Genomic DNA, 27,902 nt, shown 5'->3' on the forward strand with positions numbered 1-27,902 from the left:
GAGTAGAGTCGCGACTTGGTCGCGTTTTAAGTAACCGACTCGGCGAGTCAGTAAGATGGACTCGGCGAGTAGGCGCTGAGCGGAGAAAACCCTAATTCTCAGGGTTGAGCCCTGTATAAAGAACATAACATCTATCCCTCAGCCTCTTTACTCATCCTCAAGACCAGAAACCCTTAGCCTTCGTGTGTGAATGATCATATTGCATTTGGAAGCTTTGAGAAGCAATTGTTGAGGAAATCTTGAAGGGTAGGAGGCTTGGAGCAAGGGGCTTTGCTTGGATTCGAGTTCCATTACAGTTGGGGCGTTCTTTTGAGGTAATATTGTTGGAATAGTGTCTAAGCCCGTAACTATATTTGGTATGTACTTGACCCGGTTGTGCATGGTCCTTTTGGGTTGCCTTCTCCAGAGCAACTTGACAAGGTAATTTAAGGAGAAAGAGAGAGTATTATGATTTATTAATATATTATAAGAATAATATATTAAAGGAGAAATCATATTTATTTAATTAGTATTGGTCATAAATTAATTAAGAATTAATTTAGTGGTCAAAAGAGATTAATTGAATAAAGGGGTATAAACTGTCAAATGTGTGATAGTTGAGTTTTAGGTTAAGGAAACCTAATGGGCTTAAGGAGGAACGAAATTATGATGGGTAATCATCATATTTTTGTCCAAGGGCCTTATTCCAGAAGGTTCCATGGGCTGCTTTGTGGTTAAGCTGTCCATTAGGGTTTAGAGTGAAACCCTAGTAATCTGCAACTATAAATATGACCCCTAGGGCATGAATTCGGCTACCACTTGATTCTAAGAGTACACTAGGCCGAATTCTAGCCTCCCTCTCCCTCTCTCATATTGCCTTCTTGCTTGTGGGGTTTGTGAACCATTAGAGGAGTTACATTTGTGACTCTAGGCTCAAAAGAAGAAGATATACAAGATCCAAGTCAATCATTGAAGAGGTAAGCATCTAGATCTGATTCTATATGTTATTTCAGTTGTTTATATGCTAGATTAGGGTTTGTAAGTCTTGGAATCAAAGCATGTTCAATAGTGAAACCTAGATCCAAGCATTAGGGTTTGTATGAGCACATAGGAATGTTTCTTATGCATTAAACCCATCAGTGGTATCAGAGCATTGATTGGTTTCAGTTGTATGTGATGCTTAACTGCTTTATTTGCTGAGAAAACGATTTTTTGGTCCCTGCCCGACTCAACTCGGCGAGTCACTACCTGGACTCGGCGAGTTGGCCCCTACTCGGCGAGTCCAGGCCTGACTTGGCGAGTCAGTTCGTCAGAATTAGGGTTTTTCGGGTTTTTGGCTGCTGTTTTGACTTGGACTTGATGCTTAATTGTTTTATGAAGGTAAAATCCGAATTTTATCTATATTAAGTGTTTATCCTTGCCAAAAGAATAGATAATTTCAAATCTTTTTAAATATTAGTTATTCATGTGATAAATATGGATTATTTAAAAATTGTTTGGTAATTATCTAATGACTAAAATTAAGACTAGGTCAAATATATAATTATGAAATTAATTGGTTAATTTGAATTATTTGTTATTTGATCCCTTATGTTTTGAAAAGTTCAAAACTTGCCCTCAAATTTTGAAATTTGAATTTTGTAATTAAAAGTTTAATTTTGAATAATTTAAATTTCAAACCCTTAGAATTTTACAAGTCTAAAATTCAACCGTATACTATTATATATTACAAGCTTAATTAATATATATATGTATAACTTAAATGCTAGTCTTACCGTTAGTAGGCCTCATTCACGAAGCCGGTCTATAAGGTGGGTATAAGGTTGCTGTCTATAAAATGGCGCTTAATGGGTGTACACTCACACCTACCGCTTGCTTGACTGGTGGAGGGTCGTTAGCCGAACGGGTAGGATAGGGCAACCCTCTACTCATTAAAAGTATAATGTTGAATACAAAGTAACTACATGATTTTTGCAAATTCCCATTCCTAGTTACTTTAGGGTAAAATGTGAAAATGATGCCAATCCATGGAATTACACTTCGTACCCTTGTCAAACGTTGATGGAGCGCGTGTGGTTAACCGGCACATCAATTTGGGGATGACATAGGTAGCGAAGGGTGACTCGATGTTGGTCATAGATCAATGGAGCGTGTGTGGTTTACCGGCACATTGATTAGGTGATAGTGACATTGGGTGCACCACGTTGATTCGCATGGTTATTCACAAATTTGTTTGCGATCCTCGGCATCCCAGTCGCAAATTTGAAATGCATATCGAGATTTAAACATGCCATTGAAAAGTTCAATGAATCTCAAAGATCTAGGAGTTTTCAATACATTTAAAACCTAAATTGCTTTTTCGTTTTCATGGTGAGAATTAGTGAATCGTCATTCACTTACCTTCAAATTATTTACTTTTAGAGTACGGCATCCCTTTCTAAGTTGTAAATAATGTTGTTGGATCCTAGCCCTAATTTCTCATTTGGGTATTTAATTAGGGATTCAATTCTAATCAAACTTTGTTCCTTTTCTTTTCAGATGTCTGCTAACAACAACAACAACAACGCTTCTGGGTCATTCTCGTTGATGAACTTGTGTCAGAAAGTGACATTTGATGGTTCAAACTTCAACGAGTGGATGAGGTACATTCGCATGATCACACGCTACGAGAACAAAGAATATGTCCTCGATGAGAAGCTTGAGAAGATCATCCCAGATGTTGCTACTCCTGAGGAATTGGCCGCCTTTGAGGCCCACGAGCGTGATGCCACGAAAGTTCACTGCATCATGCTGGCCACCATGAACCTCGAACTCCAAAAGTCCTATGAGGACATGTATCCATATGAAATGCATCAGGATTTGCTGGACAGGTATCACCAGAGCGCGAGGCAAGAGCGCTATGAGATCATTACTAACATGATCACCGCTAAGATGGGGAGTGGAGAATCCCTAACCTCTCATTTGCAGAAAATGCAGAGGTATGTTGATCGTCTTCTCAAACTTAATGTTAAGTTTGATGAAGATTTGGCTATCGACATAATCCTCCACTCCTTGCCCTCCTGCTACAATCAGTTCAGGATGACCTACCATATGAACAAAGAGGAGGTCTCCTTGAGCAAGCTCCAAGGACTTTTGAGGACTGCTGAGAGCAACCTCAAAGACAAATCCGTTGCATCGTCCCCTGCTGTGGCCGCTCCTGTGATGGCAATAGGTCAAGGAAAGGGCAAGAAGAGGAAGGCTCCATGTAAGAGCCACCATAAGGGGAAACCCCGTGATGGTTCATCCTCAAGTGGGACCAAAGCTGGCTCCGTTAAACCCTCTTCCGATCCTAAAGAAGCAGAGTGCTTCTATTGCCACCAAAAGGGCCACTGGAAGCGAAGCTGCCCTCAATATCTGCAGGACATAAGAGATGGGAAGATCAAGCCCACATTTGCAGGTATGTATTCTATTAAATCTAATAACTCATCATTTGCTACTTCATGGGTGCTTGATACAGGATGTGGTTACCACATTTGTTCTGATTTGCAGGGCCTAAAAAGAAGTAGGGAGATGGAGCATGGGAAGATGAACCTGATTATGGGAAACAGAAGATCTTTGCCTGTAACCAAAGTCGGTGTTTATTCTTTAGTGTTGAGTAATGGGTTAGGAATAGATTTAGAGAATTGCTGTTATTCGCCAGATATGGCAAGAAACATTATTTCTTTTCACGGGTTGTTTAGACAAGGTTTCAGATATTCATTTGATAATAATAATGGTTCTATTAATGTTTATTTGAATGGTGTCTTTTATTTCAATGCATTACCTTGTAATGGGATTTATGAATCTGTGATGATTGTTGATAATTTTGGAAATAATGTTTTGAATATTGATTCGTCTACTAGTCTAGACAAAGCATGCTTGTGGCATTGTCGCCTTGGCCATGTCAACAAGAAACGCATAGCCCAACTCCAAAAGGATGGAGTGTTGGAGTCATTCGACCTTAGGGACGATGACACGTGTGAGTCTTGTTTAGTTGGGAAGATGACCAAGTCACCCTTTACTGGCACTTGTGAAAGGGGTCAGGGTTTATTGGATCTCATACACACCGATGTGTGTGGGCCCTTTAGATCCACCACAAGGGATGCTTGCCGCCTCTACGTGACTTTTACAGATGATTATAGCAGATATGGATATATCTACTTGATCAAGCAAAAGTCGGAAACCTTTGAAAAGTTCAAAGAGTTTAAGAATGAAGTGGAGAATCAGCTGGGCAGGAAAATCAAGATGCTTCGGTCAGACCGAGGAGGAGAGTACCTAAGTCTTGAGTTTCACGACTATCTAAAAGAATGCGGAATCGTTTCGCAATTGACGCCTCCGAGAACGCCACAATTGAATGGTGTGGCTGAGAGACGTAATCGGACTTTGTTGGACATGGTTCGTTCTATGATGAGTCGGACTTCGTTACCAATAGCTTTCTGGGGGTATGCCTTAGAGACTGCCGCCCACATACTTAACTTAGTTCCCACTAAGAAGGTTTCCAAGACTCCTCACGAGATGTGGACAGGGAAGGCTCCCTCGTTGGCACATATCAAGGATTGGGGTTGCGAGGCTTTCGTAAGACGAGAGACTCACGACAAACTAGAACCTCGTAGTGAGAAGTGTTATTTCATTGGCTATCCGCAGAAGTCTTTTGGCTACCTTTTCTATAGACCGAGTGACAATGTTGTCTTCGTTGCTAGAAGAGGGGTTTTCCGAGAAAGGGAATTAATAAGCCAAGAAGACAGTGGGAGGCAAATTGAACTTGAAGAGATTCAAGATCAAAGCGATGAAGGAACCTCGGACACTGGCACTCAACTTGAGGAGGAAACTCCTGTTGAACCTATTGACGAGTCCCTACCTCTTTGACGTTCCACTAGGGCTAGTTTTCCACCCCAGTTTTATGGTTTTCATATCACTACTGAAGGGGATACATTTATTAGTGATAGTACACTAGTAAATTTGGATGAACCTAGCAGCTATAAGGAAGCCATGGCAGGCCCAGAGTCTGCAAAATGGAAAGAGGCTATGGACAGCGAGATTCAGTCCATGTACGACAACCAAGTTTGGAATTTGGTTGATAATGTACCGGGTCGTAAGACAGTCGGGTGCAAGTGGATCTTCAGGAAGAAGACGGACATGGATGGGAAAGTGCATACTTATAAAGCGCGATTGGTTGCGAAGGGCTTTACTCAAACTCCCGGAGTTGACTATGATGAGACCTTCTCGCCAGTTGCGAAGATAAAGTCTATTAGGGTGATGCTTTCCATAGCTGCGTTTCATGATTATGAAATATGGCAGATGGACGTGAAAACCGCTTTCCTTAATGGAAAGTTGGCTGAGGATGTCTACATGAATCAGCCAGAGGGTTTTGTCGATGCGAAGCATCCAAATAGAGTATGCAAGCTTGAGAAATCCATTTATGGATTGAAACAAGCATCTCGCAGGTGGAATCTTTGTTTTGATGAGAAGGTCAAAGAGTTTGGCTTTCTGCGAAGCGAAGATGAATCTTGTGTGTATGTCAAAGCCAGTGGGAGTATAGTAAGCTTCCTCGTATTGTATGTCGACGACATACTACTCATAGGAAACGATATCCCAACCTTGCAGGAGGTCAAGTCCTGGCTTGGGAAATGTTTCGCTATGAAGGACCTCGGAGAGGCTGCTTATATTCTGGGAATAAGAATAGTTAGAAATAGGGAAAAGAGACTGATAGGACTCAGTCAGGATACATACTTGGAAAAGGTACTAAAGTGTTTTAGTATGTAAAATTCCAAGAAAGGGGAGTTTCCAATCCAAAGCAATACCAAGCTGAGTAAGACTCAGTGCCCGAGTACAGAGACAGAGATAGCTGATATGAGTCGAGTACCTTACGCTTCCGCAGTAGGCTCTATCATGTACGCTATGACTTGCACTCGCCCTGATGTGGCCTTCGCCTTGAGCATGGTCAGCAGATATCAAGGGAACCCTGGTAGAGCTCATTGGATTGCAGTTAAGAATATTCTTAAGTACCTTCGGAGGACCAAGGAATGGTTTCTAGTCCTCGGTGGGAGTGATGACTTAAGGGTACGAGGGTACAGTGACGCCAGTTTTTAGACGGATCGGGATAACTTTCGATCGCAGTCGGGCTGGGTCTTTACCCTAAATGGAGGAGCAGTGACTTGGAAAAGTTCCAAGCAAGAGACCGTAGCTGATTCAACGTGCGAATCAGAGTATATTGCGGCGAGCGAAGCGTCAAAGGAGGCTATATAGTTGAAGAACTTCATTGGAGACCTTGGAGTTGTGCCATCCATAAAAGAGCCGATGGAAATTTTCTGTGATAATGAAGGTGCAGTTGCTTTGACCAAGGAACCGAGAGATCATGGCAGATCTCGACATATTGACAGAAAATACCATTTTATCAGACATCGGGTAGAAGAGGGACTCCTCATTGTGAAGAGGGTATCATCAGAAGAGAACCCAGCAGATCCCCTTACGAAGGGACTGAGTAGGGTCAAACACTTGCAGCACGCTAAGAGCATTGGGCTGAAGGATGATAAAAGTTTGGATTAGATAGGAAATGTGTAATAGATAGTTTGTACTTGACATTTGATGAATAAATGAAATTGTATTATTTATGAGTAAAGTTACTATCTCATGTTGGTTATTTATCTATTGTTTCCATTTTTTGCGTGTTTTGACTTCCTGAATGATATGATTGTTCAAAAAGGTCCACAGTCGTTCATATTTTGGAAGTAGATATGAATTAAGACTGTCATGAATTGTTTGTAGATTGTCTGAAAGGTTTTGGACATAACAAAGGCTTGCTGCAAAGTTCATGAGTGCTTGTGAATATGAGTTGAGCATTGGATTAAACCCGAGTTTGCTGTATCACTTAGTGGTGTCTTATCTTAAGTGATCACAAAGTGATAACATCATATAGTCTTAAAACTTAGAGATATGGTTGTTGTTTGCTGGTTGGTTATACATTGATAATGTGTAAACGCATCAGTAACTTGATGTTATAAAACACATTATTGTGTATGATCCATTAGCAAATGATAGATGCATATGAGTCGAAGTTGATCTGTTCCTTTTATTCTATGAGGATAAAAGTGATATATTGGCCACTTGATGATTTGTTTTGACTTATGTGCCGGGCCCGGTCAGAATGAAGTTGATGTGTTCAACTAAATTCTATGTCAAACAAATCGGAAATCAAGGAACTACTGCTGGACAATAAGCATTGTTAGCATAATATCCAGAACAGAGGATTATACGATCCCTTATCTAAAGGACAAGTTGATCAGAGTTGACAGCGAAGTATAAGAGCTATGATTGCTAATCGGATTCTGAAGTCATATGTGAGATATAGTTACTAGACTTATCCAAGTGGGAGACTGTTGGAATAGTGTCTAAGCCCGTAACTATATTTGGTATGTACTTGACCCGGTTGTGCATGGTCCTTTTGGGTTGCCTTCTCCAGAGCAACTTGACAAGGTAATTTAAGGAGAAAGAGAGAGTATTATGATTTATTAATATATTATAAGAATAATATATTAAAGGAGAAATCATATTTATTTAATTAGTATTGGTCATAAATTAATTAAGAATTAATTTAGTGGTCAAAAGAGATTAATTTAATAAAGGGGTATAAACTGTCAAATGTGTGATAGTTGAGTTTTAGGTTAAGGAAACCTAATGGGCTTAAGGAGGAACGAAATTATGATGGGTAATCATCATATTTTCGTCCAATATGGGCTGCTTTGTGGTTAAGCTGTCCATTAGGGTTTAGAGTGAAACCCTAGTAATCTGCAACTATAAATATGACCCTTAGGGCATGAATTCGGCTACCACTTGATTCTAAGAGTACACTAGGCCGAATTCTAGCCTCCCTCTCCCTCTCTCATATTGCCTTCTTGCTTGTGGGGTTTGTGAACCATTAGAGGAGTTACATTTGTGACTCTAGGCTCAAAAGAAGAAGATATACAAGATCCAAGTCAATCATTGAAGAGGTAAACATCTAGATCTGATTCTATATGTTATTTCAGTTGTTTATATGCTAGATTAGGGTTTGTAAGTCTTGGAATCAAAGCATGTTCAATAGTGAAACCTAGATCCAAGCATTAGGGTTTGTATGAGCACATAGGAATGTTTCTTATGCATTAAACCCATCAAATATCTCGTCCTTGGGCTGTTACTCTTATGGATTCATCATTTTGGGGTTTGTGGGGAGCTTATCTTGGGATGTTTTGGGGTTTGGAGGTAAGATCTGTGGTTGCTACCTCAGATATGGAAGGGAGAAGGTCTATAGTGCAGGAAAGTCCCTGTTTGTGAGTGGTTGATGGAGCCATCTTGTCCCAAACCCAAACCCTAGAGTGAAAATGCATAGATCTCTTTGGATTCACATAAAGTTTGCCACTTTACATGATGGATGGGTTGTAGGAGGCTAGATCTATGTTGTGGATCAATTGCATGGCCTGGAGTGCTTTTGTATGGATTCAAACCGGTGGTACTCGGCGAGTCACATGGGTAGACTCGACGAGTTGCTTGAAGATGAGCTGGAACTCGACGAGTTGGAAGAACAACTCGGCGAGTTGGATGAAGATGGCTTGGAACTCGGTGAGTTGTATGAACGACTCGGCGAGTAGGTTGAAGATAGCCTTAGACTCGGCGAGTCTGTTCTTGGACTCGACGAGTCTTGTCGAAGAGTCCCAATATTTTCTGGTTGAGTCGAGAATCGGCGAGTCAAGGGATGACTCGGTGAGTTGTGGGCGAGTGGACTCAGAGTTGTTGGACTCGGCGAGTCTCGGAGTGACTCGGCGAGTTAGGTCGCGGATTGAGGGAAGTTCTGAGCATGGGGACTCGGCGAGTCATCGGGTTGACTCGGCGAGTAGAGTTAGACAGGGGTTGACTTTGACCGAGGGTTGACCAGTTGTCTTCCAGGGGTATTTTGGTAATTATGGGTATTTAAATGAGTTCAGTGCTTTCTTGTTGTTCAGTGGAGGAGTTCGTGTCGGAGTTTGGAGTAGCGGGATCTTATCCTTTCAGCCGGCAATTTCGAGGTGAGTTATCCTCACTATATCAACAGGGTCTAAGGCACCAAGGCCGGCCCTTTATCGGATTGAGATCCGGGTATTTGTTGTATGTTATTGCTTTGATATGTTGCATCCTGGTAGCTAGGATGGTATATGTTAGAGACTTGGTTGAGATCGGTATCCTGAGATGTAGGGTGATGCTATGCTAGTGACCGGTTAGGTCGGTATCCTAGTTAGGATGGTGATATGCTATGTGATCTGTTTGATCGGCTTGTTGACTGTGAATTGTTATATGTTTGTATGTTTATGTGCACATGGTTGTTTGGACTGGAGTTGGGTTGAGGCGGGTCCTGCTTTGTGCTGTAGGCAAAGATACCCAGGGCAGACCGGTTGTCCCGAAGGCCCAGCGAGCGACCCGGATAGGCTGTAGGCCCCAAGAGGGCGATCCAGACGTGCTGAGGCTCGGAGAGTGGACCAGGCCGACTGAAGGCCCGATGCGGGCGGACCATTCATACTGTAGACTCAGAGAGTGGACCAGGTGGATTGAAGGCCCGGTGCGGGCGGACCAATCACACTGCAAACTCGTTGTATGTAGATAGATTCGAAGAGTGGACCAGGTGGCGGACCAATCACACTGCAGACTCGAGGTTTATGGCTAGACTCAGAGGGTGGACCAGGTGGACTATTGGCCGGTGCGGCGGACCAGTCCCACAGTAGACCCGAAGTGCATGGCTGTTCTGTGATCGGATATGTTATGGCATGTTATGCGTGTATGGTATATGTGGCTGGTATTTTGGGGATATCTCACTAAGCTTTCGGGCTTACAGTTGTGGTTTTATGTTTTTCAGGTTCTTCAGGAGACCGTGGCAAGGCGAAGGCGTGATCGTACCGCTCCTCGTGTTTATGATGTGATGAGATTCTGGGAATACTTAAAATAAACTGTAATGAAAACCTTTTTGTAATAACTTTAACGGAATCGAGTTGTTTTTGAAAATTTTAAATTGGTTGAAATTTTTGGTCGTTACAATCATAGTTCGATGGAGCGTGTGTGGTTTACCGACACATCGAATGGGTGATTGTAACAATGAAGGCACCGTGTAGATTTGCATGGTTATTCACACCCGCTTTGTGATCCTCGGTATCCCAGTCACAAACTAGTGGGGCATATCGAGATTTAAACATGCCATTGAAAGGTTCAATGAATCTCAAAGAAAATCTAGGAATTCTCAATAAAAACTTAAGGTTATGTTTTCAAGGTGAAGAATTAGTGAATAGTCATTCACTTACCTCCAAATTATTTGCATGTTGGATTATGACATCCCTTTTCTAATATGTAAATAATCTTGTTGGGTCCTAGCCCTAATTTTCATTTTGGGTGTTTAATTAGGGATCCAATTCTAATCAAACTTTGTCCTTTCTAATTATAGATGTCGAACGCAAACAACGCTGCTGTTAACTCATTCATGTTAATGAGTCTTTGCCAAAAGGTGACCTTCGATGGTACGAACTTTAGCGAATGGATAAGATACATTCGCACCATTGCACGCTACGAGGACAAAGAGTATGTCCTCGACGAAAAGCTCGAGAAGGTCAACCCGGAAATCGCTACTCCCGAAGAGATGGCTGTCTTTGAGACACACGAACGTGATGCAACGAAAGTCCATTGCATCATGATAGCCACTATGAACCAAGAATTCCAAAATTCCTATGTGGACATGTATCCCTATGAAATGCATCAAGACTTGATGGAGAGGTACCACCAAAGCGCGAGGCAAGAGCGCTACGAGATCATCACCAACATGATCACCGCCAAGATGGGAAGTAGAGAATCGTTAATCGTGAACTTGCAAAAGGTGCAAAGATATGTTGATCGTCTTCGCAAGTTAAATGTTAACTTTGGGGACGATTTGGCCATCAACATTGTTCTTCACTCCTTGCCTTCATGATACAACCAATTTAGGATGACCTACCACATGAACAAGGAAGAGGTCACCCTAAGCAAACTCCGAGGACTCCTAAGGACTGCTGAGAGCAACCTAAATGACAAGTCTGTTGCACCAACTCCCGCACCAACCGCTGCTCCTGTTTTGGCTATTGGGCAGGGAAGGGGCAAGAAGAGGAAAGCTTCGTCAAAGAGCCACCGCAAGGGAAAGTCCCAAGATGGTTCCTCTTCTAGTGGGACCAAGGTTGATCCTGCTAAGCCCAACCCTAACCCGAAGGAGGCAGAGTGCCATCATTGCCACAAAATAGGGCATTGGAAGAGAAGCTGCCCAAAATATCTGCAAGCCATCAAGGATGGAAAGATCAAGCCATCTTTTGCAGGTATATACACAATTAAATCTAATAATTCATCTCATACTATTTCTTGGGTCCTTGATACAGGATGTGGTTACCACATTTGTTCTGATTTGCAGGGACTAAGAAGAGATATAGATGTGGAGCAAGGAAGAATAAATCTAATCATGGGAAACAGAAGATCGTCGTCTGTCACCAAGATTGGAGTGTATTCTTTAGTGCTTAGTAATGGATTAGGTTTAGATTTAAATAATTGTTGCTATTCACCAGATATGGCAAGAAACATCATTTCATTTCATGGTTTGTTTAGACAAGGATTTAGATACTCGTTTGATAATATGAATGGTTCTATTTATGCTTATCTAAATAGTGTTTTATACTTTAAAGCAATGCCTTGTAATGGAATTTATGAAACTGTTATGGTTGTAGATAACCTAGGAAATGATGTGTTGTGTATGGATTCTTCCAATAGTGTGGATAAAGCATCTTTGTGGCATTTTCATCTTGGACATGTCAACAAGAAACGCATAGCCCAACTCCAAAAGGATGGAGTGTTGGAGTCATTCGACCTTAGGGAAGATGACACGTGCGAATCTTGTTTACTTGGAAAGATGACCAAGTCACCCTTCACTGGCACTTGTGAGAGGGGTGAGGGTTTATTGGATCTCATACATACCGATGTATGTGGGCCCTTTAGATCCACCACAAAGGATGGAAACCGATTCTACATGACTTTCACCGATGATTATAGTAGATATGGGTATATTTACTTGATCAAGCACAAGTCTGAAACATTTGAAAAGTTCAAAGAGTTCAAGAATGAAGTGGAAAATCAATTGGGCAGGAAGATCAAGATGCTTCGATCCGATCGAGGAGGAGAGTACCTAAGTCTTGAATTCCACGACTATCTCAAGGAATGCGGAATAGTTTTGCAATTTACGCCACCTAGGACACTGCAGTTAAATGGTGTGGCAGAAAGGCGCAATCAGACCTTGTTAGACATGGTTCATTCTATGATGAGTCGTGCTTCACTACCTATCTCATTTTGGGGGTATGCCTTAGAGACTGCCGCCCATATCCTTAACTGAGTCCCTACAAAGAAGGTTGCCAAAACACCTCACGAGATGTGGACAAGGAAAGCTCCCTCGTTGGCACATATCAAGGTTTGGGGTTGTGAAGTTTTCGTAAGACGAGAAACTCATGACAAGCTCGAACCTCGTAAGGAGCGATGTATTTTCATCGGCTACCCGCAGAAATCCTTTGGATATCTCTTCTATAGATCGAGTGACAATGCTGTCTTCGTAGCAAGAAGAGGGGTTTTTCGAGAACGAGAACTCATAAACCAAGGAGACAGTGGGAGGCAGATCAATCTTGAAGAGATTCAAGAGTCGAGTGATGAAGGAACCTCTACCGCTGGCTCTTAACTCGATGAGGAAACTCCGGTTGAACCAATTGACGAGTCCTTACCTCTTAGACGTTCCGAAAGAGTTAGAGTTCAACCCCATTTGTATGGTTTTCATATTACTACCGAAAGGGACACGTATATTAATGATAGTACACTAATAAATCTAGCTAAACCTAATTGCTATAAGGAAGCCATGGCAGGCCCGGAGTCTGCAAAAAGGAAAGAGGCGATGGACAGCGAGATTCAGTCCATGTATGACAACCAAGTTTGGAATTTGGTTGACAATGTGCCCGGACGTAAGACGGTTGGGTGAAAATGGATCTTCAAGAAGAAGACCGACGTGGATGGGAATGTGCACATGTATAAGGCACGACTGGTGGCGAAGGGCTTTACTCAAACTCCTGGAGTTGACTATGATGAGACCTTCTCACCAGTTGCTAAGATAAATTCTATTAGGGTAATGCTAGCCATTGTCGCATTTCATGATTATGAGATATGGAAAATGGATGTCAAGACCGCTTTCTTTAAGGGGAAGTTGGCTGAGGATGTTTACATGGCTCAGCCAGAGGGTTTTGTCGATCCGAAGCATCCAAATAGAGTGTGAAAGCTTGAGAAGTCCATTTATGGACTTAAGCAAGCATCTCGCAGATTGAATCTTTGCTTTGATGAGAAAGTCAAAGAGTTTGGATTTGTACGAAGCGAAGATGAATCATGTGTATATGTTAAAGCCAGTGGGAGCATAGTTAGCTTTCTCGTTTTGTATGTCGATGACATACTGCTCATAGGAAACGACATCCCGACTCTGCAGGAGGTAAAGTCATGGCTCGGGAAGTGCTTCGCTATGAAGGACCTCGGAGAGGCTTCCTATATTTTGGGAATAAGGATAGTGAGAGAAAGAAGTAAGAGACTAATAGGACTTAGTCAGAATACTTACTTAGATAAAGTACTAAAACGTTGTAGTATGGAGAACTCGAAGAAGGGAGAACTACCGATACAAAGTAATACAAAGTTGAGTAAGACTCAAAGTCTGAGTACCGAAGCCAAGATAGCTGAGATGAGCTGAGTACCTTACGCTTCCGCAGTTGACTCAATCATGTATGCTATGACTTGTACTCGTCCTGATGTGGCCTTTGCTTTGAGCATGGTCAGTATATATCAAGGGAATCCTGGAAGAGCGCATTGGATTGCGGTCATGAACATCCTTAAGTACCTTCGGAGGACCAAGGAATGGTTTCTAGTCCTCGGAGGGAGTGACGACTTAAAGGTGCGAGGGTATAGTGACGCCAGTTTCCAAACCGACAGGGACAACTACCGTTCGCAGTCGGGATGAGTCTTTACCCTTAATGGAGGAGCAGTAACTTGGAAAAGTTCCAAACAGGAAACTGTAGCTGATTCAACATGTGAATCAGAGTACATTATAGCGAGTGAAGCGTCAAAGGAGGCAATATGGTTGAAGAACTTCATTGGCGATCTTGGAGTTGTGCCTACTATAAAGAATCCCATGGAAATTTTATGTGATAATGAAGGAGCGGTTTCCTTGACCAAGGAACCGAGGGATAATGGTAGATCTTGGCATATCGACAGAAAATATCACTTTATTAGACATCGAGTAGAAGAAGGACACCTCGTGGTTAAGAGGATATCATCAGAAGATAACCCAGCAGATCCGCTTACGAAGGGACTGAGCAGGGTTAAGCACTTGCAGCATGCTAGGAGTATTGGGCTGAAGGATGATATTAGTTTAGATTAGAAAGTTTTTGAAACATGTAATAGGTAAATGTAATTGACATTTGATGATTAAACAAAAGATTATTGTTTATAAGAAAAGTTAATATCTTATGTTAATTGTTTAGCTATTGTTTCACTTTGCATGTTTTGACTTCCAGAATAATTGAGTTTATTAAGAATAATTGAATTATTGAAACTGTCCACAATCGTTCATATGTTGGAAGTAGGTATGAATGAAGATTGTCATGAATTGGTGTGTAGATTGTCTAAATGGTATTAGACATAACAAAGGTTTGCTGCAACATTCATGAGTGCTTATGAACAAGTTTTGAGCATTGGAATAAACCTGCGCTTGCTGGAATCACTTTGGGGTGATCGCAAGACGATAATATCATATGGTCTTAAAACCTAGATATATGGTTTACTATTTACTAATTGGTTGTACATTGATAATGCGAAACCGCATCAGTAAATTGATGTCATAAAACGCATTGTTGTGTAAGGTTGATTAGTCGATAAGTAAATACATATAAGTCGAAGTTTATCTGTTAGTTTTATCCTAAGAGGGTAAAAGCGATATCACGGCCGCTCGATGATTTGATTTGACTTATGTGCCGGGCACGGTCATGACTGAATTGATGTGTTCAGTTAAGTTCTATGTCAAATAAATCAGGGATCGAGAAAATAGTTGCTGGACAATAAGTATGACAATGTTTCATGAAATTGTCTGCACGATATCAAAACAGAGGACTGTACGATCCCTTATCTAAAGGACAGGTTACTGATAAGATCAGAATTGACAGCACCTTTGAGAGCTACGATTGCTAATCGGATTGTGTTTGCGTTTATAGTTACTAGACTTATCCAAGTGGGAGACTGTTGGATTAGTGTCTAAGGCTGTAACTATATTTGGTAAGTACTTGACCCAATTGTGCATGGTCCTTTTGGGTTGCTTTCACCATAGCAACTTGACAAGGTGATTTATATAGAGAGCAGAGATATTATTATTAATGTATTATAAGAATAATATGTTAAAGGAATAATAATTTTATTAGATTAATATAAGTCATAAATTAATTAGGAATTAATTTGGTGATTTAAAGAGATTAATTGAAGAAAGGGGTATAAACTGTCAAATGTGTGATAGTTGTATTTTGAGCTAAGAATCCTTATGGATATGGGGTGGACGATTTTAGGGATGTGGATCACCTAGAAATCGTCCAAGGCCTTATCTAGAAGGGATATTGGATTGCTTTGAGGCTAAGTTATCCAATTAGGGTTTTAGGGTGAAACCCTAGGAGCTCACAGTATAAATAGACGCTTAGGGTTGTGGAAATCGGCCAACCTTTTTATTGGAGTAACCCAAGAGCCGATTTCCCTCTTCCTTAACTCTCTCAAATCATCTTCTTGCTAGTTGGTGTTTGTAAGCCATTAGAGGAGTGATAGTTGTGACTCTAATCTCCAAGAAGAAGAAGGTTTTCATGCAAGTAAGTCAAGGTATTACTCTAGATCTGTTTTCATATGTTTTGATTGTTAGTTTACATTAGATCTAGCCATGAAATTCTTGGATATATTGCATGTTCAATTAGAGAAACCTAGATCCAAGCTATAGGGTTGTATGTGCATATTGGAAAGATCTTATGTCTAAAACCCATCAGTGTAGTGGGCGTGTGTGTGCTTTTTGGGTTGGTTGGAGATCGTAAAGGACCACCATGGCAGCCTAACATGTTGGTTGTCGCCCATGTTGCTCTTTCTGTCACCACCAGCCATCGTGAGTGGTGGCTTTATGTGTGTGATTTGGTGTTTGTGTGTGTGGTTTTTTTAAGGTGTAAGGTTGTATGTTCCTTTCTTGGCAAGAAGTTGAAGAAAACCCACCACCACCACCACCGTGAGGTGGTGGCTGCCGCCATCTGCCACCATATTGTGTGTGCTTGGATTGTTGATTTATCACTCGCACCGCCACCGTGTGCGGGTGGCTGCCGTCGCGGGCCGTCACCGACCACCACTGCCCAAGGTGGCAGTTGGTGGTGCCCGATTTATTATATATATATATATATATATATATATATATATATATATATATATATTTATATAATTCGCTAATCATCTAAGTTAAGGAGTTGGAAAACCTAATTAGGGTTTAGAAAACCCTAATGTCAAGAAACCTAGTTTTGAAGTTGGTCAGGAACTGCGTTAAAACTATTAATTAAACATAAAATAATGCTTAATAATTCTCTACAATTTTCTTAATGCAATATTGGAATTAACGGATTAAGCCCTTAAGGGTTTAAGTGTGGAACACTAACCCTAGTTATGTTTTTATGTGAAAAACCCTAGAGTCAAGGAGATCTATTTGGACAATGACCGGGCACGTATATGGGCTGTTGAATGGATTATAATTTCACCAGAGAATGACTAAGTCAAACTGTAATCAGTCATACCCTTAAGTGATTAATTCCTTTAATGGGTTAAGTTTTCTTACTAACCGTAATCGTCATTTTATGTGAAACCCTTATCGTCATTTCATGTGAGGTGGTCACTGTTGCAAGTGACTATGATCTATGATTGGGTATTGACTAAACTATCTTCTTGTAGGTGATTGGAAGTGAGTTGAAGCTAGTAGAGTTCTTCGTTTCTACAGTGGTTATCTACGCGCATATTGAGGTGAGTTTTGCCTCACTATACCCGTGGGTGGAAGGCACTAATGCCGACCCACTAGTTTTGGTTTTCTTGTAGTAGAGGAATGCCTAAGGGATCTGCTAGACATGTGCTATTGTATTGACAATACTGCAATGATGTAGTGATATGTTAGTCCGTTTTGTGGTATAGATTATATTGATATGCTGTAGTGATCTGTTAGATCTATCTCCTGGTATTGAGTATGTAGCTTAGTGGTAACAACCTGTAGAAGTGTATGGACATGCATTTTTGCGCGCCCTAAAATTAATGTCCAATAAAAAAAACACGGAGGGCACCTATCATTAAAGGCGTATCGTCTACAAATGTCACTTTATAATTTTTAGTAAACGCGCATGACTCCTTATAGGTAAGGGGGAAAACAAAACCCCCCAAAATTTTGAACACCCGCCTTTCTCTTCCTCTGTACTCTCTACACCCGCCATATCAACTTCATTCTCTCTGCAAATCCGTTCCTCTATGATCGATTTTCACTTCCTTCTCTGTATAAACCCTAATCAAACATAACGCATTTGCAATGGTAATATCTTCTTTCACAAAATAGATGATTGACAGAAGAACTAGGGCTTTTGATGAATCAGACATCACCACAACAACGCCTACATCTGCTGCATCTTCTCCATCATCGTCTACCTCCCTATCACCTTTCTATCCTAATAATAACAACAATGCCACTTCTTCCTCACCAAATTACTTCTCGTCTTCTTCTTCAAGGTCAGGGTTCTTTTATGTTTTATGGCTTCAAAGATATTGATGTGCAAATTGATTCTCGTTGATCATGTAAACAGTTGTTTTCTTTCTTCCATTTTATTTTCTCACCTTAAATGATATCGTTTAACTTGCCAAGATCTTGAAGTAGCAGGGCTTAAGATTTACTAAATGTAAAGGGTTTGTAGGAAATCTTCTAATTGGAATGATCTAGGGTTTAAGAGATAGACCTTAGCTTTAAGTTGTTGAATTGATGTCCAATTTTGTTCAAGAAGGAAAAATCCGCTTTCTCTTCTTACACCAACTTCCTTCATCTTTCCCCTCATTTCTATATCTTCTTAACTAATTCAAAGAGGATGCATCTGATCGTTTAACGGTATCATGAATCAATTGGCTTTCTATCATGAGGAAATATGATAAGGTTAAAATTTTCTGATTTTTTTGTTGATGCCTCGGTATTCTCAGCTCTTGTAAACTGCAAGTTGTACTAGACGTGATTCTAATAGAAAAGCATGTGAAAGCTTGTTTGATTCTATATTCTACTCATTCTTATTTGATTGTTTGATTGTTATTGCTGTTTGATCACTGGTAAGATCCTTTCAGGACCTCACAATTGGTATCAGAGCGAAACCAACATCAAAGGCACTCTACAATCGATTTTGGACCGAGTTCTCACCTGTTTGTGACTAAAGTTGGTGATTTCTACAAAAGGGTTCTCACCTGTATTTGACCAGAAGCTTAATTTAATCGTAAATAATTTAATTTATGTTTCATATTAATTAAATAATAATAATAGATTCTCAAAGTCAAACAAACCACCATGAGCTGGATTCAATTATGAGCACAACCACCTGAATTCCTAGACTCTTATCTGCTGAAGGTTTCCCAGAATGGAAGTATAGAATTGAGCAGTACATAAAAATGAAGGACTTCAAAATCTGGAGAAGCATAATAAAAGATCCTGTCAGAATAACCACTACTGTTGCAGGGCAAGTGGTTGACAAGAAGATGGAAAACTACACTGATGAAGACTTTAAGAAGGTTGAAGAGCAAGAAAAAGCTTTGGCCACCTTGACCATGGCACTATCTCCAGACATTGCTCAAGGTTTCAGGGAGTAAAATTCTGCTAAGGCTTTATGGCAAGACCTAATCGAGGTCTATGTAGGGAACGAAGATATGAGGGAGAGTCGCCAAGATATGTTGCGAAAACATTTCAATATGTTCAACTACGTTCCTGGAGAAAGTCTTGAAGCACAGCTGCAGCGGTTGACATCTCTCAACACTGAAATGACCGTAGCCGATATTTTCTACACAAAGTATGAGATAAAAAAGAAGCTACTGAATGCTCTTCCAAAGTCTTGGGACATGAATTTAGCTGTCATGAAGAAGACTAAGGATCTCAACCGGCTCTCTCTTGCTGAAGTGATGGCTGTCATCAAGGCCTGTGATATTGATGACAAGCAACGAGAGATCAACAATATGAACTCATACTCAGCTGCGAACCATGGAATTTCTTCTAAAAATGCTCTTTCATCTCTCACTTTTCCTTCTGCAGATCAATCATTTGCTACTCAGGAAGCTTAGGTTCAGTCCTTCCCCACTCCATCAGCTTCCTTTACATCAGCCATGCCTCTCTCTCAGAACCAATTGTTCGTGGCTACTCAAGTTGCTTCCTCCTCCAATGTGGCTTCTTCTTCAAAAGGAAAGGAGGGCGATGAAAATCTCGCTCTTGCTATAGGGCTTGTCAATTGCTACAATGCACTCGTAGCTGGTGTGACAACCCGAAATTTTCTATTCTGTACAACCCTTCGCTTCAATAGAAGTCAGATCCGCTCCTGCTAAATTTCAAGCTTTTTGAATAAGTTTGAGCATATTAGGATTAACACTTTAGGAGATAACAGGAGAGAGGATGCCCTAGAGTATTTTGTGCATCTTAAAAGTTTCAAAACTCCAAGAGTTTGGAGTTTACGGCTCAAATGATATTTTTGGACCAAAAACTCCATGGACTATATAAAGGGCACATAGCCATTTTTAGTTCATTTCTTCCATTTCAACTAGAGAAAAGCCCGATTCTCTCCCAAGGATCTTCAATCTTTTGTCCCAAATTGTAAGTACTTCAACCCCAGAGTGTATTAAAGTGTATTACATGCTTATATATCATTGAAAACACTCATGAATCATAAGAAAAAGGAGTTTACGGCCCAAGATCTTCTTGGACCATAAACCCTAATTTGGGTGCCAAAGTGCTCCCAACTCTGTCCTTATGCTTAGAAACGAGTATGGAACCTTCCCTAAATGTGTTTAGCATATAAAAATCACCAAGATACCCCATTTATATGTGTTTATGGTTTGGGGATCTCCCAAAACCATAAACACCCCAAAGTGTGTTATAATACACCATATTCCTTCCTTATGCCTAGAAACTAGCCTAGACTTTTGCCTTGAAGTGTTTAAGACTTGAAAACATCAAAATACCATAGTCCATAGGAGTTTACGGCAGCAAAGACATGGAGAAACGGTCCATGGACCGTAAACTCCATTTAGGAGTGTATTGATCCCACAAACACTTCCTAAGGCTTAAACATGAAGTAGGAATGCTTCAAATCAACAAATGGTCAAATGTTTATGATCTTATGGTCGTAAACTCAAGGGTTTACGACCGTAAACTCAATGGGTTATTGTCTTTAGGGAGTAAAGTCATGAAAGGGGTTATTTTGAACCCTAAACTCAATGCCCTTGTCCTACAACACTTAGATGCACTCCTTAGCACTTATAACACTTATATAAAGTGCTTATCATGTCCTAAGATGTCTTAACTTTGTTAATTAGTTGTTTAAAGAATAATTGGATACATATATGTACTAATATATGTTAACTAGGATCCTTGTGTGTGTACAAGTCTTCACTTGGCACTTAGCATCCTATGGCAGTCAATACATCCAAACCACCACCTACAGCTGAGTTCATACCCCATAATCAATGGTCTAAATGTTTTTAAATGCTTTTATGGGGGGGATACTGTTAGGTTTTGAGCATTCTAACACTCCTATGGTGTACATGCAACCCTATAAACCTTGGATCTATGTTTTCTCTATTATACTTGCAAATAAGAACTTTCCAAGGCTTTAATCCTAACTAGCATATTATGAAGTTCTTATACTACAAAGTTCTAGTTAGATGACATACCTTTTGATGTAGCTTGATGTCTTCAAGCTTTAAGAGCCTAGCCCCAATAGTGTGGAAGCCTCAAGTGGAATCACAAATCACCAAGACACCTTGGAAGACTTTAGAGAATATGAATACTTGGTTCTATCTAGTAAAATCGGCTAGTCCTTCTTAGTGTACCACACTAGTGCCAATTTCACCAACCAATGACATCTTTATATAGTATGCAGCCTAGGGGTAAATCCATGACCTTTCATTTCATATGATCCATGGGTTAAATACTCCATGGACTATCCATGAAAGCTTAGCCCAACCTAAATGAACTTGGCCCATTCCATATATATAAGAGTCCATATTTAATTAGTTCATTTTGATCACTTAATTAATTCTAAATTAATTCTTGATCAATACTAATTAAATAATATGATTCCATATTAATATATTAGAACTTATAATATATTAATATTAATCATAAATATACTATTTTCAAAAGATTATCCATATAAATTGTGCCGGTGAAGTGCAACCCAAATGGACCATGCCGGGTCAGGTCAAGTACATACCAAATATAGTTATGGACTTAGACATTAATCCAACAGTCTCCTACTTGGATAAGTCTAAAACTATTATTGAGTATGACTTCAAAACCTAACTGGCAATCGTAGCTCTTAAAGCCGCTGTCAAACTCTGATCTTGTCAACAAACTTGTCCATTAGATAAGGGATCATATATTCCTGCATTCCAGATATCATATGGACTGAGACATGGATTATAATTATTCTCTCTGTCCATTTGTTGTTTCCCGATTTCCGATTCATGACGACTGACTGATTGAACAAATCAAATCAGTCCTGGCTTGGCCAAGCACTCACATGTGTCATCATTAAATCATCGAGGGGCCCACAAATATCGCTTTTATCCCGAAGGTAAAAGGAATTGATAAACTTCGACTCATATGGCTTGTTCTACTACTTGTTGAATCATACACAAAGGCATGTTTTATAACACCGAGTTACCGAATGCATTTTCGTGCAATCAATGTACAACCAATTCATAGTAACAACTCATATCTCTAGGTTTGAAGAATATAAGATATTATCATCTCATGATCACCCGTGATAAAATCCATGAAGTGATTCCAATGAGCACGGGTTGAATCCAATACTCAGAACTTATGAGCACTCCTGAGTGTTGTAGCCCTTTGTCCAACACCTTAGACATCTACAAGCTAACCCATGACAGTCTTAATTCATATCTACTTCCAACATATGACCGACTGTGGATGGTTTGAATAACTTAGTCATTCTGGAGGAATAACCTAGTTTATTCTGGAAGTCAAAACATGAAAAATGAAACACAATAATAATCGAATCCAATATGGTCTCAGAACTTATGAATATAAATAAAACACCTTTTATTTATCACCATATGATTACACATTATTCATTATATACTGTTTCAGCTATCAACTTTATTCTTGAATTTAAAACAATAGTTGTCCCATGCTCCAAGCATGTACACTATGTTTTCTAAACACTAGTCATGCCACACACCAAGTATGTATACTATGTTTGTCTATGATCTTTACTTTGTGAACTAGATCAATGGAACATAACTTCAATGATTCTCTTTTCACAGACCCAAATCCTTATTGCAAATGCAAGAATTCCAAATTCATGCCATTTACTGAAATCTGTTAGATTCTAAACTTATATGCATTGATCCTCTTGTAATGATTATGCACAAAGTCAGAAAGACTTGACAACAATCTTTACAGAGTATTCCAAAGGAGATCAGCTCCTTGGAAACATCCTTCTTGCATTAAGTTTCCTAATCTTACACAGATTGAATAATTTCTAACTTTGAACCATTTCCATATTCCATTTTGACTATCACTTCTGAACAAGAGTTTCCTCCTTACAGATTATGTCAATATGGTCCTTCCAGAATTATCACTATACTTCCAACTGTCCTTGAGCAACCAATCTTTGGTAAACCTTAGATTGTCCTCGACAATTGTTTAATCCTTTTAGTCATATCCAATTCTAGACCTTTTCCCTTCTTAATGCCTCAGGCATTTGGAAAATTTTAGAAAGGATGAATATAGCACATGTAATCGATCCTATATCTGAAGCATATGGGACACGATTCATGATGTCTCACATAAAGACTGAACCAGTGTTTTGCTATAACATTTCCATTTCTATTTGCCAAGTTCTCATAATTCGTATTATGAAAAGGGATGCGGTCATCATAATCGAATTTTAGAACGCTAATAATGGACTCATATACATAATTTCTTTATGTTGAGCCATTCCAACATGAAATTCATATACATATCCTTGACTAAATGATTAAAACCTCACGATCTAAGCTTATAGATTTGAGATGAAGTATAATTTCCTCTCCCTTAATTATAGCAAAACAACTCTTTCCCAATTGAAACCTTTTGTTTTCTATAATTAACATTGCTAACTTGCAATACTTTATCATAATTATCATGCTCCCACTAACATGATGATTATTAGCATAACACTTATGCTCCCACTAGCTTTGACATGTACTCAGAAATTAGCTGACTTTCTTACCAAAGTTCAGATTTCTGATACTAGATTGCTTTGATAAAACTTTATCAAAATCATACACCTTCCCTTAGATAGCACACTTGTGTATCTAAACAATTATGAAGAGGGATGCCGTAATCATAATGGTTAGGCCTTTTTGCCACTTCTCACAAGTCCATGTTAGTGTGTCGGTAAACCACACACGCTCCACTAACTACTTTGAGAATGCAAATATCACAATTGCTATCTAGCTAACATCTACTTAGTGAAAGTGTTTCCTCACCATCATTTTCATGAATCGGAGAGAAACCTTATGACACTTAGATTTGCTGGTGTATGTGTTCTTATCCATGTGAATTTTCATAACCATATTCACAAGACAAGGATAATGACAAATCCAAACTCATATGGATTGAACTCAATCTTAATTTCTTGCCACCTGGCAGCTCAAGGGCCTGCCATTGCTTCCAAGTTGTTGTGCAACCAATTAAGAACTCTAAGAACTCATATGCAAAGCCAACTTTAGTTCAAATGGGCACAGAATATGTCAACACGATAGGTTATGAACCTCGAGTCGTGTGCTAGTGAAGAACTTCAGGTTTTATTCTTGATTAGTTCTTGAGACTTTCAAGACTTTTAAGACTCCCACGGTCCTCTTGACATATAAGACTTTCTTGTCAGTTATTCTAGAGATAGTGTGGATTCTAATCAAGACAAACACTTCACAAAATTGGCCTAAGTTGGTCTTTGTTTTATCCAAAACATCACAACTTACCAATTTCAAATGTACAAGAGTAGAAAACTTTTACTCTTACATTTAACAAGTGTTTTAAACCTTCTTTAAGACATGTCACTCAAGTTACAATCTTGGAGTATGACTCTAAGACTTGTATTGGAACAAAGTATGACTCATCTTCTTGATTTAACCATTTCAACAATTCAAGATCCCTCTTCTTAGTCATAAGAATGCACTAAGATTTCGTTAGAGAACTAATTGTGCTATGCTTTCTTAATCATTAAGATGATCACAAAAACTGATACTAAAGTATTCTCCCATCTTTTCAGATTTGAGAAACTTTTATCCTTCTGCCTAATTTGATTCTTCTTATTCGCTCTACCTTACATTGAAACTTTTCCAATGTTTCAAAATTATACTTTGGCCAGTAAGTATAACCATATTTACTAAGCTTTAGTAAATTATGACGAATAATATTATCGATCTTTTGTGGTGGACTTGACCAGTGCACAAGAATGTGTACTCGATCCCTTAGTCCTTCATTTGACTCACACATCCATGTGATCAAGTAATTAGTCTTAATTTTCCAATACTTGAAAGTTCTCATTCATCATGCTATACAACTTGCATGATTCCAAGTTCCGGTCCAATTGAAACTTGGGTGATGTGAATCTTTCCTTATTTGGTAAATGTAGACATTACCACAAATGAAAGAATTAATTTCATATTTCCACTCTTGCTCTTAATGGAATCTTATAAGCAACAAAAAATTTCCACAGACGCCATTGTAAGGATATTTTAAAATAAATAAAATTAAAATTTTCCTTTTATTTAAAAAAAAATTTGCGGAAGAACTTGTCCTTACAATCCATATGAAAACTTGTTTTTATCTATTCCTAAGCAATATCTCATAACTCCTAAGAAGTAGCTCAAGAATCCGATCTTCAAACTACGCGATAGAAATCCATCTATGCGATCAGATTCAACATATTATTTCTTTAAGTTTCTTCACTTTTCTTTGATTCTTAAAACATCAACATGTGACCCAGTCACATCAAGTATCAAGAATCTCAGAATAGAAACTTAACAGAGTTAGATAGTGGACTTTACCTGAAGTAGAGTCAAACTTATTGACTTTAACATCCTTAGGTAAATTTGGCAGCTTCACAACCAATGCCCCTTTCTTTGGCAATATAAACATATGAACCCTTTGGTAATGGTACACGGGACTATCACAGACTTAGCTTTTCTCTTTACCATTTGGTCAACTGAGTTGACTATGGCCTATCCCTTTCCATTGGGAAGAGAATGCTTTTGTGGATTTCCTGTGTCATTATTGTCAATGTCCATCAAGTTTTTAGAAAGTTGATCTTAGCAAATAGATAAGATCATTAAGGGTCTTGTCATTGTCTATTTCATAGGTGTCCCAAAGGAACTCACTATGTGACTTAGAAAGTGATTGAACCACCAACTTTCTCAAGACTTTGACACCCAACTCTCCCGGCTTGTCAATATGTGACTACATCTCCAAAATGTGACCACACATAGACCTTTACTTGCCAATAGGGCTTGAGCGACCTTAAAATTTTCAAGAACTTGTGGGTTAGGGAGAATAATTGAAGGAGGTGAAAGAAGTATGATTTCCAAGGGATATCATCTTCATTTAGGAAAGCTTGTTTCAAGAGATTTGGGAAGATCATAAATGTCTAAACCAGACATGTTTTGGGAGATATTCAAGATAGTTGATCTAAAGTCCTTAATATGACACCCAATATGAAATATTAAGGCTAGGACCCAACAAACTATTTTATAACTTAGAAGAGGGATGCCGTAATCGAAGCTATAAAATATTTGAAGGTAGGTGAATGACGATTCACCAATATCCACCAAGATAAACGAAATGTATAATTAGGTTTTTAATTGGATTTGAAACTCCTAGATCTGTTGAGATTCATTGAACTGTTCAATGGCATGTTTCAATCTCGAGTGTGCCCTTCAGGTTTTATAACTGGGATGCCAAGGATCACAAAACAAGGTGTGAAGTAACCATGCAAATTACTTGGTACCCTTAAGTGTTTAACCCTCAATCGATGTGCCGGTTAACCACACACGCTCCATCGATACTATGATAAACATTAAGTTACCCTATGCCTACCTTGTTAAATACGAGTTAGTGTGCCGGTTAACCACACACGCTCCACTAACCGACTTAAATAAAGTGCAAAGTGTAATTTCATGGATTAGCACCTTATTCACATTTTCCTAAGTAACTAAGATTGGGTATTATTAAGAGTTTAGTTACTTAGTATTTATAATTAATACTTTTAATGAAGGAAGAATTATAGTCCTATCAAACCCGTTCGGCTAACGACCCTCCACCGGTCAAGGAAGCGGTGGATGAGAGTGAACACCCATTAAACTGCCATTTTATAGGCAGTAACCTTATACCCCCCTTATAGGCCGGCTTTGTGAATGAGGCCTACTAACGGTAAGACTGACTTTACTCTTATACATATATATAAATATTATTAACTTATAATATTATAAATTATAAGGGTTGAATTTTAACATTTAAAATTCTAAGGGCTAACTTGGAATTAAAGTATTCATAAGAGAAAACTTTTCAAATTCCAAAACTTGAGGGCAAGTTTTGTAACTTTGAAAACTTTTCCTATTCCATAACTTATGTGTTTAAAGTAGTTTTAATCCAAAAACTCTTCAAGTTCCATAACTTGAGGACATGTTATGGAAGACTTTAAACTAATAAAAGAATTAACTTTTCTTTATTTTATAACTTATGGAATTAATTAAGGTTACATATTTTATTACTGAATGAAGTGACTCTTGAACCTCCATAACTGAAGGACAAGACTCTTCATCTTTTGCAACCATTGCCAACTTTTATGAGTTTTATGAAACTTAAATATGACTTTTCATGTAACTTGAGCACAAGTTACACAAACACATTTTAGAATCATCTCTTAGATTAAAATGAATTGAAAACAACTATTCAATTAACTTATCTATTAATTTAAGCACCTCATATGAACAAGATAATTCAATCAACTTTTTCCATGTAATTAGCATAACACTTAAACTAATACAAAACATGAATATATTGATAATTATCTTTGAAATTGGATTAGCATGAACATTACCACATCAAAAACAAGTTTATAAGTCCAAAAACATCTTAGGGTAATGTTCCTGGTCCAATTCCAGCCAAAAAACTCGAAAATATGCTGTCTGGGGCTCCTACTCGGCGAGTAAATGAACCTACTAGGCGAGTTCATCAGTGGACTCAGCGAGTCCAGTGCCCAGAAAGCCAGAAAATCGAGTTTTTCAGCATTTTTCAGCAATTTGCATCACGTATAATTGAAAACAAGCCTAGGCTCTGATACCACTGTTAGGTTTTGAGCATTCTAACACTCCTATGGTGTACATGCAACCCTATAAACCTTGGATCTATGTTTTCTCTATTATACATGCAAATAAGAACTTTCCAAGGCTTTAATCCTAACTATCATATTATGAAGTTCTTATACTACAAAGTTCTAGTTAGATGACATACCTTTTGATGTAGCTTGATGTCTTCA

The sequence above is a fragment of the Lactuca serriola genome, chromosome 1, assembly GCF_051521515.1.
Source record: "Lactuca serriola cultivar US96UC23 chromosome 1, Lser_US96UC23_V15, whole genome shotgun sequence".
Taxonomy (NCBI): domain Eukaryota; kingdom Viridiplantae; phylum Streptophyta; class Magnoliopsida; order Asterales; family Asteraceae; genus Lactuca; species Lactuca serriola.